Here is a 12801-nt window from a genome sequence, read left to right on the forward strand (position 1 = left end):
GATGGAGCGAGCTACAGACTTATTGGAAATCATACATACCGATGTATGTGGACCAATGAGTGTAGCATCGCGCGGTGGTTATCGTTATGTTCTAACCTTCACAGATGATCTGAGTAGATATGGGTATATCTATTTCATGAAACATAAATCCGAAACTTTCGAGAAGTTTAAGGAATTTCAAAGTGAAGTAGAAAATCAACGTAACAAGAAGATCAAATTTCTACGATCTGATCGTGGAGGTGAATATCTGAGTTATGAGTTTGGCATGCATTTAAAGAAATGCGGAATACTTTCACAATTGACACCGCCGGGAACACCTCAACGAAACGGTGTATCCGAACGTCGTAATCGAACTCTCTTAGATATGGTTCGTAGTATGATGTCTCTTACTGATTTGCCGTTATCATTTTGGAGTTATGCATTAGAGACAGCCGCATTCACTTTAAATAGAGCACCATCAAAATCCGTAGAAATGACACCGTATGAATTATGGTTTAATAAGAAACCTAAGCTGTCGTTCCTGAAAGTTTGGGGTTGCGAAGCCTATGTAAAGAAGTTACAACCGGACAAGCTAGAACCCAAAGCGGAGAAATGCGTCTTCATAGGATACCCTAAGGAAACTATAGGGTACACTTTCTATCACAGATCCGAAGGCAAAATCTTTGTTGCTAAGAACGGAACCTTTCTTGAGAAAGAATTTCTCACTAAAGAAGTGACTGGAAGAAAAGTAGAACTCGATGAGATTGATGAATCTATACTCGTTGATCAGAGTAGCGCAGTACCGGAAGTTGTACCTGTACCGCCTACACCGGCAACAGAGGAAGCTAATGATAATTGTCGTTGCCTAATCGACGGTACCTCGGAGGAGGGATCCTCACGAGGGGGAGAAGAAGTAGGGGCCATAGGGCGGAGTGCACACGGGACGGTGGTACGCGAGTTACCCAGCTTCGGAACACCTGCACGATGACAGGGCCTACTGCTGCTTGTCTGGAATTATCTGGGCGCTTTCGCGTTGTTACAATGAGTTGTGGTTGTGCCTCTAGGGCTCCCGGGATCCGGCTTATAAAGGCGCACGGATCTAGGGTTTACACGGAGAGTCCTAGCCGGATTACAGATAGCCTAGCTACGGTACAATATCTTGCCGTGCACGTCACGGATCCGCCTTCCATACATGTCATACTGGATCCGGGTTCCTCATGGGCCTCCCTGGATCCGGGTCACTCCTAGGTCGGTGCGGATCCGGCCTGCTGATCCTGGGCTGGACTTCTTCCTTCATGATCAACAGCAACTGGGCCGCCCGATGGGCCACATGCCTCATCACCGTCTGTGGGCCACCCGGGCTTGCCGGATCTAGGCACTGTCGATGGTACACCCATGAAGTATACCCACAACAGTAGCCCCCAGAGTTCTCCGAGTTTCGCCAGCAGTTTCCGCCATGCTTGTTTCTTAGGTTTCCGGCATCGTCGGCAACGCGGAGAAACTTGAAGAGCTCAAACTTTGCATTTTCTTCTTTTTCCAACTTATAGCCGGAAAATGCTCTCATCCTGCGGGACTTCATCCATCGACGTTCCAAAGAACATTTCCGGGTTACTCCCTGCTCGCGAACAAGAGCCAATTTATCTTCACGCACTTACCCGGAATCTTAAAAGACTCAAACGGTTCCGCCAATTCTGGCGCCATTTTCGCGCGATCCGCGCGGTAACTTATCTCTAGCCATATTTACCGCTAGGGTTTGGGACACGTGTCACGCATCCAATGGCGCGACGCTTGCGTTCCGACCACAGGATGCGGAACACGAATCTTATCCCCTCAGCCTATAAATATCAGCCGTCGACCCCTTCTCACCCCATTCACCCCCTTTTCACCTCTCCTCCGAGCGCCGCCCGCGAGCCTCTTCTCCGCCGCGCCGGAACCTGCCGGAAAGTCGCCGGAGCATTGCCGGAGCGAGCCCTCCGCCGCAGTGTTCTTCGTGTTCTTAACTCCGGCGAACCACCGCGCGGAAAAACTCGCCGTCGGCAACTCCGACCACCGCACGCGCCATTACGGTAAATCCTCGAGCTCAAACTTCGCGCCGTAGTTGGTAGGGATGAACTTGGGGAAGACGAATTGAGATCCGACTAAGGAAAGTTTCCGCCATCCTTTTTTCTTCAGATGTCTTCGACGACTCCGCCTCCGAGCTCGGAACCGATCATGGCGACGCCCATTTCCTCCGCCCCTCCTCCCTTTGTTCCCATCAGGCTGGATCCTACAAAGGATTCCGGCAAGGAGACTGAGGGGACCTCTGCTCACCCGGAGAAAAACTCCGAGGCGGGCCAGTCGGAGCAGCAAACAGAAGAGGCTGCCAAGAAATCAAAAGCTCGGAAGCGCGACTCCGAAGCTAAGGGGAAGTGGTGGCCCTGTACCACCACCGAGATGGAGTTAAAGAATCTCGAGTCAGAGGGCTTCCTGCAACCCGGAAGCTGGAGGACAGTTCCAAATGAACCAGCTCCGGCTCCAAGGGACAACGAGATGGTGCTGACGAAGGCACTGGTGGAGCGCGGATTTTCGTTTCCGCCTTCAGATTTCTTCCGGGAGATTCTGAAGACATACGGACTCCAACCTCACAACATATCTCCGAACAGCGTGCTCGCCATCAGCAACCACGTTGCTCTCTGCGAAGGCCACCTCCGGGTAACCCCAGAGCTCTCTCTCTTCCAATACTACTTTTCTGTCAAGAAGGAGAAGATCCGCCAAACTTCCGAGTTGGCGACTTGCGGATCCGTCACCTTCATCATCCGCCGGGCCGCGTTTACCCCCACCGACCGCCACGAATCCGCGAGATGCTGGTGCAGGGGCTTCTTCTATCCGAAGGACGTCTCCGAGCCTGCGAGCGACAAGAAGCTACCACCTTTCAAGAACTGCCCCGCCACCGAGCTTCCGTCTTGGACGCCTTTGCCCCCACTTCTCCGACTCGCCTCAGCTGACCCACGCTGTCAGGCGGATCTGCAAGCTTACGGAGGAGGGGCTGACGGGAAAAGACCTAACCCTCTCGTGGTTCACGAAGCGGATCCAGCCGCTGCAACATCGGGACCGCCTGATGTTTGAATACACAGGGCGCGACGATCCGATGCGCGCCACCAAGGATAACCTCTCCGCCGACGCCATCGACAAAAGGATCCGGGTCCTCATCAAGATCCCACGTGAACTCCACGTTCACGTATGCAACAAAGACATCCACACGGAGGGATCCGGAACTGCGGTACGTCGTCTTGACTTTGGTTTATCGCTTTTCTTCAAACTTTTGGCTAAGTGTAACTTTGAACTAGCTCGAGGCGCTTGAGGAAAATGAGCTCGGAACTCTCCTCCGAGTCCCATCCACCGGCCACACGGATCCGGAAGCCACGTCAGAGGCGGAAGCTCCTGAAGCTCCACGTCCCGCGAAGAGGAAGAAGCCAGCCCCTTCCAGCCCTTACGCGAAACGCCCCCGCGAAACTCTCAGCATCGCGGCTACCCAGAAAGCTGAGGCGGAAAAGAAGCGCCTCGCGCTGATCAATACCAGCAACAAGGGGCAGCCTGCCATCCAGCACTTTTTCAAGCCTTCCGGGTAAGCGTCTTCTTCCGAGACCCAAGTTCTGGTTAACACTTGCTCTTATATTTGTATGTTTTTCCTAAAGTTCCGGAAGCCAACCTCCCAAGGCCCCAAGGGTCATCAAGAAGAAAGTCAAACCATCTCCGGCTTCCTTCCCTATCACTCCTGAGGTGGAAGTTCCGCCTAAGGCTTCATCTGCCAGCAAGCCAAATCCGAAGGACATCATTGACCTCGATGACCTTCCGGAAGACCCTGCCCACCATGGCGACTCCGCCCAGAGGACCTCCTCACCCGTGCCTCCACCAGATCAACCAAGTTCCGCTTTCGCGGGACCTACTGATGAGGAGCAAGAGCAAAGGCCAAGCTCCTCCAAGTTACCAATGCGACCCGCGTCAACCTCGAGCCAACTCCATCCCTCCAAAAACTTACACTCGCGAGAGCGTCACGCGGAAGTTTCCGCCATCTTGAACAAGGTATGGGGGAAGCCGGAGGAAGAGGTGGGTTATCTCGCGGAGCGGAGGACAGCCTGAAGGAATTTTTCGTCAAGCACAAGGAAGTGCGGCGGGTAATACTAGCCCCCAAGCATTGGGTGATATAGTTCCGTGTAACATGTATTAGCCGATGCTTCTCAAAATGTATTGTTAGGCGGAAATTTGAAATCTTCGCCAAGTCTTCGAAATCTTTGCCAGCCCCCCAGATTTTAATATCCGACTCTCTCTGCTGCTTCTCAGTCCACGCGGAAACTGCACGAAGATTTGCGCATTCACGTGCTGGAGCAAATCAAGGAGATTGAGGGACTGCGCGAACACGCGGAAAATAGCCGAAAGGCTATCCAGCTGCTTGAGACCCGACTTCAAGGTACGAGATCCGGATCTTCGCTTTTTGTTTTGCGCTGACAGTTGTTCAAGGTGCATAACATGTTCAATTCTGCTTTCAGAAGAGACTGCCAAGCATTCCTCGCTTGATGAACTATCCGCCAAGGTCAAGGTGCTTGAGGCGGAGAACGAGTCCCTCCAAAGCTTCATGAAAGAATCTTCAAGCAAAGAGACTGAGGCGAGGAAGGAGCTCTCCGAGAAGCACGCCCGTGAGAAGGCGGAACTGATCGACAAGCTGGAGAGAAGCCAAGGCCGCGCGCTCTCCCTGATTGCCAAGAACAAAGCCCTGGAAGCGGAGGCGGAAGCCATTGACAAGCTTATCTTCCGTAAGCATTTTTCCGCGTCGTTGCTCCGACCACCTTTGCATATTTTCTCTGACGGAACTGATCCTCTTCCTTCCGCAGCGAGCCTTGGCTTTGAATGGACAAAGGATTCAAATCTGACGAGGACGGAGGCGTACGAAGAAGCGCGGAAATCAATTGATGCGCTGTTTGGGGCTTGTCGCGGAATCGCCACGGCTCTGCGGCTAAAGAAGGCCAAAACCAGTGTCATCGACACAATGACCAAACTTATGCGACAGGTGCCGGAGTTCATGAAGGACTGGCAAAAATCTTCAGCGCGCGGAGCCGCCTCCTTAATCCTGGCCACCTGCAAGGCTTTCTTCCCCTCACTGAACCTGGCGCAAGCTGCACGCGGAGCCCCCGAGAGTTCCGACATGAGCGCCCTCCTCGCGGAAACTGAAGGCTATGAAGAGCTGTTTGTCAGGCGAGTGGATCACTCGTTCTGGTACAAGCAGCACAATCTGCCAGAAGGTTTTTCCGAAGCGGAGGAGGAAGCGGGCGAGCCAGAGTATTATGGGGAAGGATCCGGGTCCAGCAGCGAGCACTCCGGAGAAAACTCTGGAGACGACTCTGAAGCGGATGCGGCGGCGATGACGATGGCTCCAGCTACCAGCAATGCGAAGAGGAGGACTCCGAGTAGAGTTCCTGTTTGAAACACTGAAAAAAGTTGCATCATTTTGGCCCCAGCGAGGGTTTGTAATAAGACTAAATTCTTAAGTAGCTAGGAACGAAACGATAATGCATGGGGCGGAAAAACTTATCCTGCTATCCGTTAAATATTATGCGCATGTTTCGTTTTATGTCGGAAAGCAAGTGCTGATTTCGCTATTTTCCGGCTTGCTCGCTTGACCTTCCACGAGCCGGAAAACCTTAGCCGGAAACGCTCGCCAGCGGCGACGAAGCCCAATGGCAGTCCGTCCATAACCGCGGAAACAAGCCCCCAGGCATAGGTGCCGGAGATCGCTACTAGGAATCCACGAGTTCGCAACGAGATAACAACTTAATCGAGAAAACTTAAGCTTACGTCCTAAAGGACGATTTTGAAAATCACAACTTTCATACACGCCTAGGCGGAAAAATCCAGCTGCGGTTTTAGTCGGAAAAAACATACACGATCTAAAATGAACAAGTAAAGGAGGTAAAAGACTCAAAAGAGTGAACCAGAAGCTTTATTTCATTGATCATGTATAACTATTACAGAGTTTAGAACTCGGAAAATATATGCTAAGTGTAGAAAGGACGTAGCTGTGCGATATTCCAAGGGCGATCTGTTTCATCGTAGATGTCATCCGGATCCTCACGCTTGCGTTTCCGGTGCCGATTAGCGAGTCTATCCCTTAACTCGCGGAAATCAACAAGGTAGTACGACCCGTTATGAAGCACTTTGCTAACGACGAAGGGTCCTTCCCATGGAGATTGCAGCTTATGGTCTTTCACCTGTCGAAGGCGGAGGACCAGGTCTCCTGCCAAAAGGAGCGTTTCCGAACTCGACGGCGTGATAACGTCGGAGCTTTTCTTGATAGATGGCGGATCTCTGATCTGCTAAGTTCCGAGCTTCCTCGATCAGGTCCACAGATAGCTGTCTTGCCTCGTCAGTTTGTTTCTTCATAGTAGGCGGAAACTCGCGGTGAATCGTGGATGATGTCGGAGCGACGTACGGCGTCGGATCCGTCAACCAGGAACAAAGGGGTAAACCACTGTTGATCTGTTAGGGGTAGTTCGTAAACTCCACAGAACAGCCTCCAACTCATCAGCCCAAGCTCCGGCTGCTCGTCGCAGCGGTCCTTCAAGGCGTGGTTTAATTCCTGATAATATTAGGCCGTTAGCCCTTTCAACCTGACCATTGGACTGTGGATGAGCCACGGATGCGAGGTCCGATCGTATCCCCATTGTCTCACAATAATCCCTCAATTCTCCTTGAGCAAAGTTCGTGCCATTATCTGTGATTATGCTGTGCGGGATGCCGAATCTCATCACGAGGCTGCACGAATTTTAGTGCCGTAGCACCGTCGGCTTTTCTCACCGGCTTAGCCTCGATCCATTTGCTGAACTTGTCAACAGCGACCGGGAGGTACTCAAAACCGCCGGAGATGATTTTTTTAACTTACCAACCATATCAAGCCCCCGGACCGCAAATGGCCAGGTGATAGGTATGGTCTTCAGCTCTTGGGCTGGAGCGTTTGGCTGAGTAGCGTAATGCGACAACCTCGGCGGGTCTTGACTATTTTATCAGCGTCTTCTTTAGCTGTAAGCCAATAGAAACCTAACCGAAAAGCTTTTGCAACGAGTGATCCGGGAGCGGCGTGATGCCCGCAGTCCCCTGCGTGGATCTCTACGAGGATTTCAATGCCATCTTGATTGGAGACGCATTTAAGAAATACCCTGCTGCACTTCGTTTGTAGAGCTGTCCATCAACTATTGTGTAGGTTCTTGCTCGTACGACGATACGTCGTGCGAGGACCTCGTCCTCTGGCAACTTACGATCGATGAGGTAGTCCAGGAAAGGCTGGGTCCAAGCCGGAATGATAGCCATCACTTCCCTAGCCGGAGACACCGCCACCTGCGGGTTTTCCGGGTTAGCGCCCTTAACTGAGGGTATCCGGAGATGCTCCAGGAAAATGCCAGGCGGAATTGGTTTCCTGCCGGATCCGAGCTTGGATAGCATGTCTGCCGCTGTGTTATCGTCTCTCCTGACGTACTTGACTTCGTATCCGAGGAAGCTCTTGGCAATCTCGTCAACTTCGTCTCTGTAGGCCGCCATGACGGAATTTCTGGCGTTCCAGGTTCCGGCTACTTGTTGTGCCACCAGGTCGGAATCTCCACAGCATATGATGTGCTTGATCCCAATTTCCTTAGCGATGCGCAGACCGTGTAGTAGAGCCTCATATTCCGCCATGTTGTTGGTAGCTTCGAAGTGGATGCAGAACATCTGCAATTCTTCTCCGGTAGGGGATTTCAGGGTGACTCCGGCTCCCGAGCCTTGATGCTGCTTGGATCCGTCGAAGTGCATGACCCATGTTTACGGTTCCGGCTCCAGGACTTGCATCCGGAGCTTGTCCAATCTGCAACGAAATCTGCACGAACACGAGATTTTACCGCAGTCCTTGGCTTGTAAGCGATGTCGAAGGCAGATAATTCGATGCCCCATTTAGCCGTACGTCTGTTGCGTCGGCGTTGTTGAGAATTGTTGACAGCGGAGCCTTGCTCACGGCCCCATTCTTGGATGCTCTTGGAAATAATGCCTCAGCTTCCGGCTGCCTAGGAACACGCCATAAGCTAGCTTCTGAAAGTGAGGATATCTCTGTTTTGATTCCGTCAGCACCTCGCTAATGTAGTAGACAGGTCTCTGGACGTCATATTCATGACCTTCTTCCTTTCGCTCCACCACGATGACGAGGCTGATGACCTTGTTGGTAGCTGCCAGGTAAAGGAGCATTGGCTCTGACTCTGCTGGAGCTGCCAAGATAGGAGGGGAGGTAAGTATTTCCTTCAACCCTCGAAGAGCTGCATCGGCTGCATCATCCCAGGACAAACTTGTCTGTTTTCTTCAGCAGCTTGTACGAGAGGTAGTGCCTTCTCGCCAAGACGGCTAACAAACCTACGATTGCCGCAACACAACCAGTTAGTCGTTGCACATCTTTGAGACAAGTTGGCCTTTTGATGCACAGGATTGCCTTGATCTTTTCCGGGTTAACCTCAATGCCTCTGTGAGAGACTATGAAGCCAAGGAGTTTTCCGGCTGGCACGCCAAAGACGCACTTCAGCGGATTCAACATCATCTTGTACCTGCGGAGGTTGTCGAAGGTTTCTGTGAGATCGCTGATCAAGTCGGATCCTTTCCGGGTCATGACCGCGATGTCGTCGACGTAAGCGTGCACGTTCCGGCCAATTTGGTCCTTCAGGCACCGCTGCATCGTACGTTGGTAAGTAGCACCTGCATTTTTCAAACCAAAAGGCATAGTAACATAGCAGTAAGTACCAAAGGGGGTAATGAATGAAGTCGCCTTTTGGTCGGATTCCTTCATCCGGATCTGATGATACCCGGAATACGCATCAAGAAAACACAGAAGTTCCGCCCGCCGTCGAATCAATGACTTGGTCAATGCGCGGCAAGGGGAACGGATCCTTCGGGCAATGTTTGTTCAAGCGAGTAATCGATGCACATTCTTAGTATTTCGGTGTTCTTTTTGGGTACAAGGACGTGAATCGCGACCCAATCGGTATGGATAACTTCTATTACAAAACCTGCTTCTAGTAACTTTGCTAGTTCCATTCCTATGGCGCGGCGCTTCTTATCTCCAAAGCGTCGCATAGCTTGCTTCACTGGTTTGGCCCCCGGATTTATGTTGAGGTAGTGCTCGGCGAGTTCCCTAGGTACTCCGAACATGTCAGAAGGTTGCCATGCGAAGATATCCATGTTAGCGCGGAGGAACTCGACGAGCGCGCTTTCCTATTTGGGGTCCATGTTGGCTCCGACCGAAACCTGCTTGGAAGAGTCACCTGGGATGAGGTCATGCTTCTTGGTTTCTATCGCGGGCTCGAAGGAGGTTTTCTGCTCGGAGATTTGCTTCTTGGTGGTCTGCATCTCAGTCGGATCCACCGCGGCTCTGTAGCCTTTCAGCTCTTCTCCGGATATCACAGACTCTGCGAAGGCGGCTTCGCCTAACTCGCACTCATGAGCTTTTTGTAGTCTCCGGATACGGTAATCATACCTTTAGGACCCGGAATCTTGAGCTTGTTGTAGATGTAGCACGCTCTTGCGTGGAACTTGTGGTAGGTGGGCCTGCCGAAGATGACGTGGTAGGAGCTCTTGAAGGGCACAACTTCAAACGTGATCTTTTCTTCGCGGAAATTATGAACATCGCCAAAAGCCACGGGAAGTGTGATGCTGCCGAGGGAGTTCGCCTTCTTACCCGGAACCACGCCATGAAACTCAGTGGTGCTGTGTTTGAGCTGTTCCTTGGTGAGGTTCATCCGCTCTAGAGTCTCCAGGTACATGATGTTCAGGCTAGCTCCACCATCCATGAGGCACTTGGAGAAGTCATACCCATCGATGCGGGGACTTACAACCAAGGCGTAGCATTCCTTCGGCACAATTGCGGGATGATCCTTCCGATCAAATGTGCACGGGATTTCCGACCACTGACGTCTTTGCGGCACGGGCGGAACTATGGCGTTCGGGATCCGGGTAGGCGACTTGGAGGCGCGTACTGTTGGGGTTCCGAGGAAAGTGTGGTAAGCCCCCACGCTCTTTTTGTCGAATGGGTTGGATTTTCCTGCGGATCCTGCCTTGGGATCCGGCGAGTTATCATCCTCATCCATCGCCTCGGAACTATCATCCTCTTTGTCCTTGTTCTTGCCCTTGCCACCTTTTCCGCGAGGGCGGTGCTTCCGGGCGCGCTTGTATCCGGCCTCCGGGTCGTTTTTTAGATCATTGACCCACTTGCAGTTGCGGTTGGTATGAGTGGACTTCCCTGTAACCGGATCCAGATGGGCCAGGCCGGGCATGTCTCTGTACTCCTCATAGGTTTGCGGTGCGCGGGATCCGGCAGCGGTGACCTCGGAGGTATCTTTGCGACCCTGCCGGCTCCGCCTCCGCGTCCGCGTCCTCTTCCGCCTCCTGGACCTCCGCGTTGAAACGCCATGGCGACCATCTCGGATCCGCCACTCTTCTGGTCATCAGGGTTCTTGCGCTTATGGCTGCTGCTGCCGCCGTTGTCACGATTCTTCTTTTGTTGGTGCAGGGGGATTGCTGTGGCTGCGAGATCACCGCCTGCGTCGTCATCGGCGGCAGTGTGGTCGCTAGCGATGGTGATCATGTCATCCAACGTCAGTTGATTTGCATTGACCATGTAGGTTAGCTTGTGTCGCAGCAATCCTCCTCGCTGCAAGCCCCCAATGAAGGCGTGCATTGCTGTGCGGTTGTCAACGTTCTCGCACTCGTTTACGCATGCCAACCATCGGGTGAGGAAATTCCTTGATGTTTCGCCCTTCTTACGGATGCAAGCCTCGTGGGTCGCTTGTTGTGGCGAGGTCTCTTGTAGGTGCCTACGAAGTGTTTCTCAAAAGCGTTCTTCGAGTCGAACCGGCAAAAGATGGAGTTCTTCTCGAGGTCGCCGAGCCGGATCCGGGCTGGACCTACAAGGTACAAGCTGGAGCATGCGGCGAGGCGATGTTAGGGGTTCCTCCGGCGAAGGTTACAGCATTGTAGTAATCCTCAATCCAGGTATCCGGCCTTTCGGTGCCATCATAGTGCTTCAGATTTCCGGGTAGCTTGAGGTTCATCCTTGGCTTTGGTTCCTCTCGAATCATCCTGCCAAAGCACTTCGGACCAATGTAGTCGGTTCTGTACTCGTTAAGGCGGTCCCGCGCGTCGCGCGAGCCGTGGCGAGGAGACTTGGAGCGAGAGCGAGATCTCCGGCCATTGCCTCCGCCTCCACCTCCGCCGCCACCGCTAGGTGGTGGTGAGGGAGACCTGCGAGGTGGGCGGTCTGACTTCTTGCTTCCGCCATCTGAATCTCCTCTGCCTTCCTGGTGCTGATTCCGGCTCCTGTGGCTGCCTTCGCCTTGGCGCTGGCTGCCCTGGTCGTTCCGGCGAGGCTCCGGGTCACGGCTCCGACGAGGCTCACGGGTCCGGCTCTGCGAGGTTCTGGATCGCGGCTCCGACGAGGTTACGGATCGCGGTTCCGGCGAGGCTCGGACCGCGATCTTCATTCCGACTCCTCCTGGGCTCGGGCTCATGAACATTGTTACGATTCCGGCGAGGTTCCGGCGAGCGCTCCTCGTTCTGTTTCTTGGCAGCACGTTGTCGCGGATAACAAGCGCACCATGCCCTATGGGCCTGGTGTTTCCGGCTGGACTACGGCGGCGAGGGGGTCGCGGGTAACCGTTGGGTGGCGGTGAGGGGTTGCGGTATTTGTCTCTTCCGGAGTACATCGCGTCCTTTCCCTTCCTTGGATCCGACGGAGGCGTCTGTGACGGAACGGGGATCGGATTTGGGTGGTCCCTGGCCCTTCTTCTGCGCTCCGAGGATCCGGTGTGCGATTCATCGTCTTTCTGCGCGGTAGATACACAGTTATCCGGATTGGATTCCAACCTGCGTGAAGTATCTGCCTTGCTCTGCTGCTGCATTGCTGAAGCGACAAGTGTGCGGAGATAGTTGATGTCAACTTCTTCGTCCTTCTTCTTCAGCAATTCCGCTGCTTTCGTATGTTGTCCTTGGGAGTTTCCAGTGGTGGTGATCTGCGGGCGTGTTGAAGGGTATTCTGCGAGGCGGAATTGCTTCTCTGACAATTCGATCGGCCTCCGCCTGCGCATAGGTCATCTTTACCTCCCACTCAGCCCTCATGCTCTTGACCTGCTCGAGTGTGGCAGCAATCTCGCGGTCCTGTCTCTCGAAGTTTTCCGTCCGAGTGCATGATCTGCCCTTCCTATCCTTAACGCAGCTTCGGTATCGGCGAGCCTCTTGGCTGTGGCCAGCATTTCCTTTCTGGCGGTCTCTAGGGCCTCCAGATCTGCGGCGTCGCCCGGGGTTATAGGTGTGTTAAGAACTGCTCGCGCGGCCACCTCCTCTGCTGACAAGATTTCCTCCGAGGAGAATCCCTTTGGGGTCGCACCCGAGACATTGGAGATCCTTGATGGGATGGTTGGGGGTCGGATTGGCTGACTTGGTCTCCGGATCCGGTTTGTCCCAGCGTTGCTACCGTTGCGAGAACCTGCTTGGGCTGGGCGGAGTCGACTTCGGGCTGATCGCCGTATCCGTACTCCTTATCTTGCGAACGAAGTCATCGGATTCCGTGGACGGGGTGTCGCCGGAAATTGGGCTCAGATTGCCCAAAATCGACTCTTCAACCGGAGCTTCGCTTTCTCCGACAAGCTGAGCACGATCCGGATCTGCACCGTTTTCCGGTGCCTCTACCTGCTCGGGACCAGCTCCGTCTTCTTGAGGGGCGGTTCCGGCGGTATGGGCCAAGAAGTGTACGAAGTGGCACCTCTGCTTTTCTAACACTGGGAAACC

Source organism: Lolium perenne, chromosome 2 (assembly GCF_019359855.2).
Source record: "Lolium perenne isolate Kyuss_39 chromosome 2, Kyuss_2.0, whole genome shotgun sequence".
NCBI lineage: Eukaryota > Viridiplantae > Streptophyta > Magnoliopsida > Poales > Poaceae > Lolium > Lolium perenne.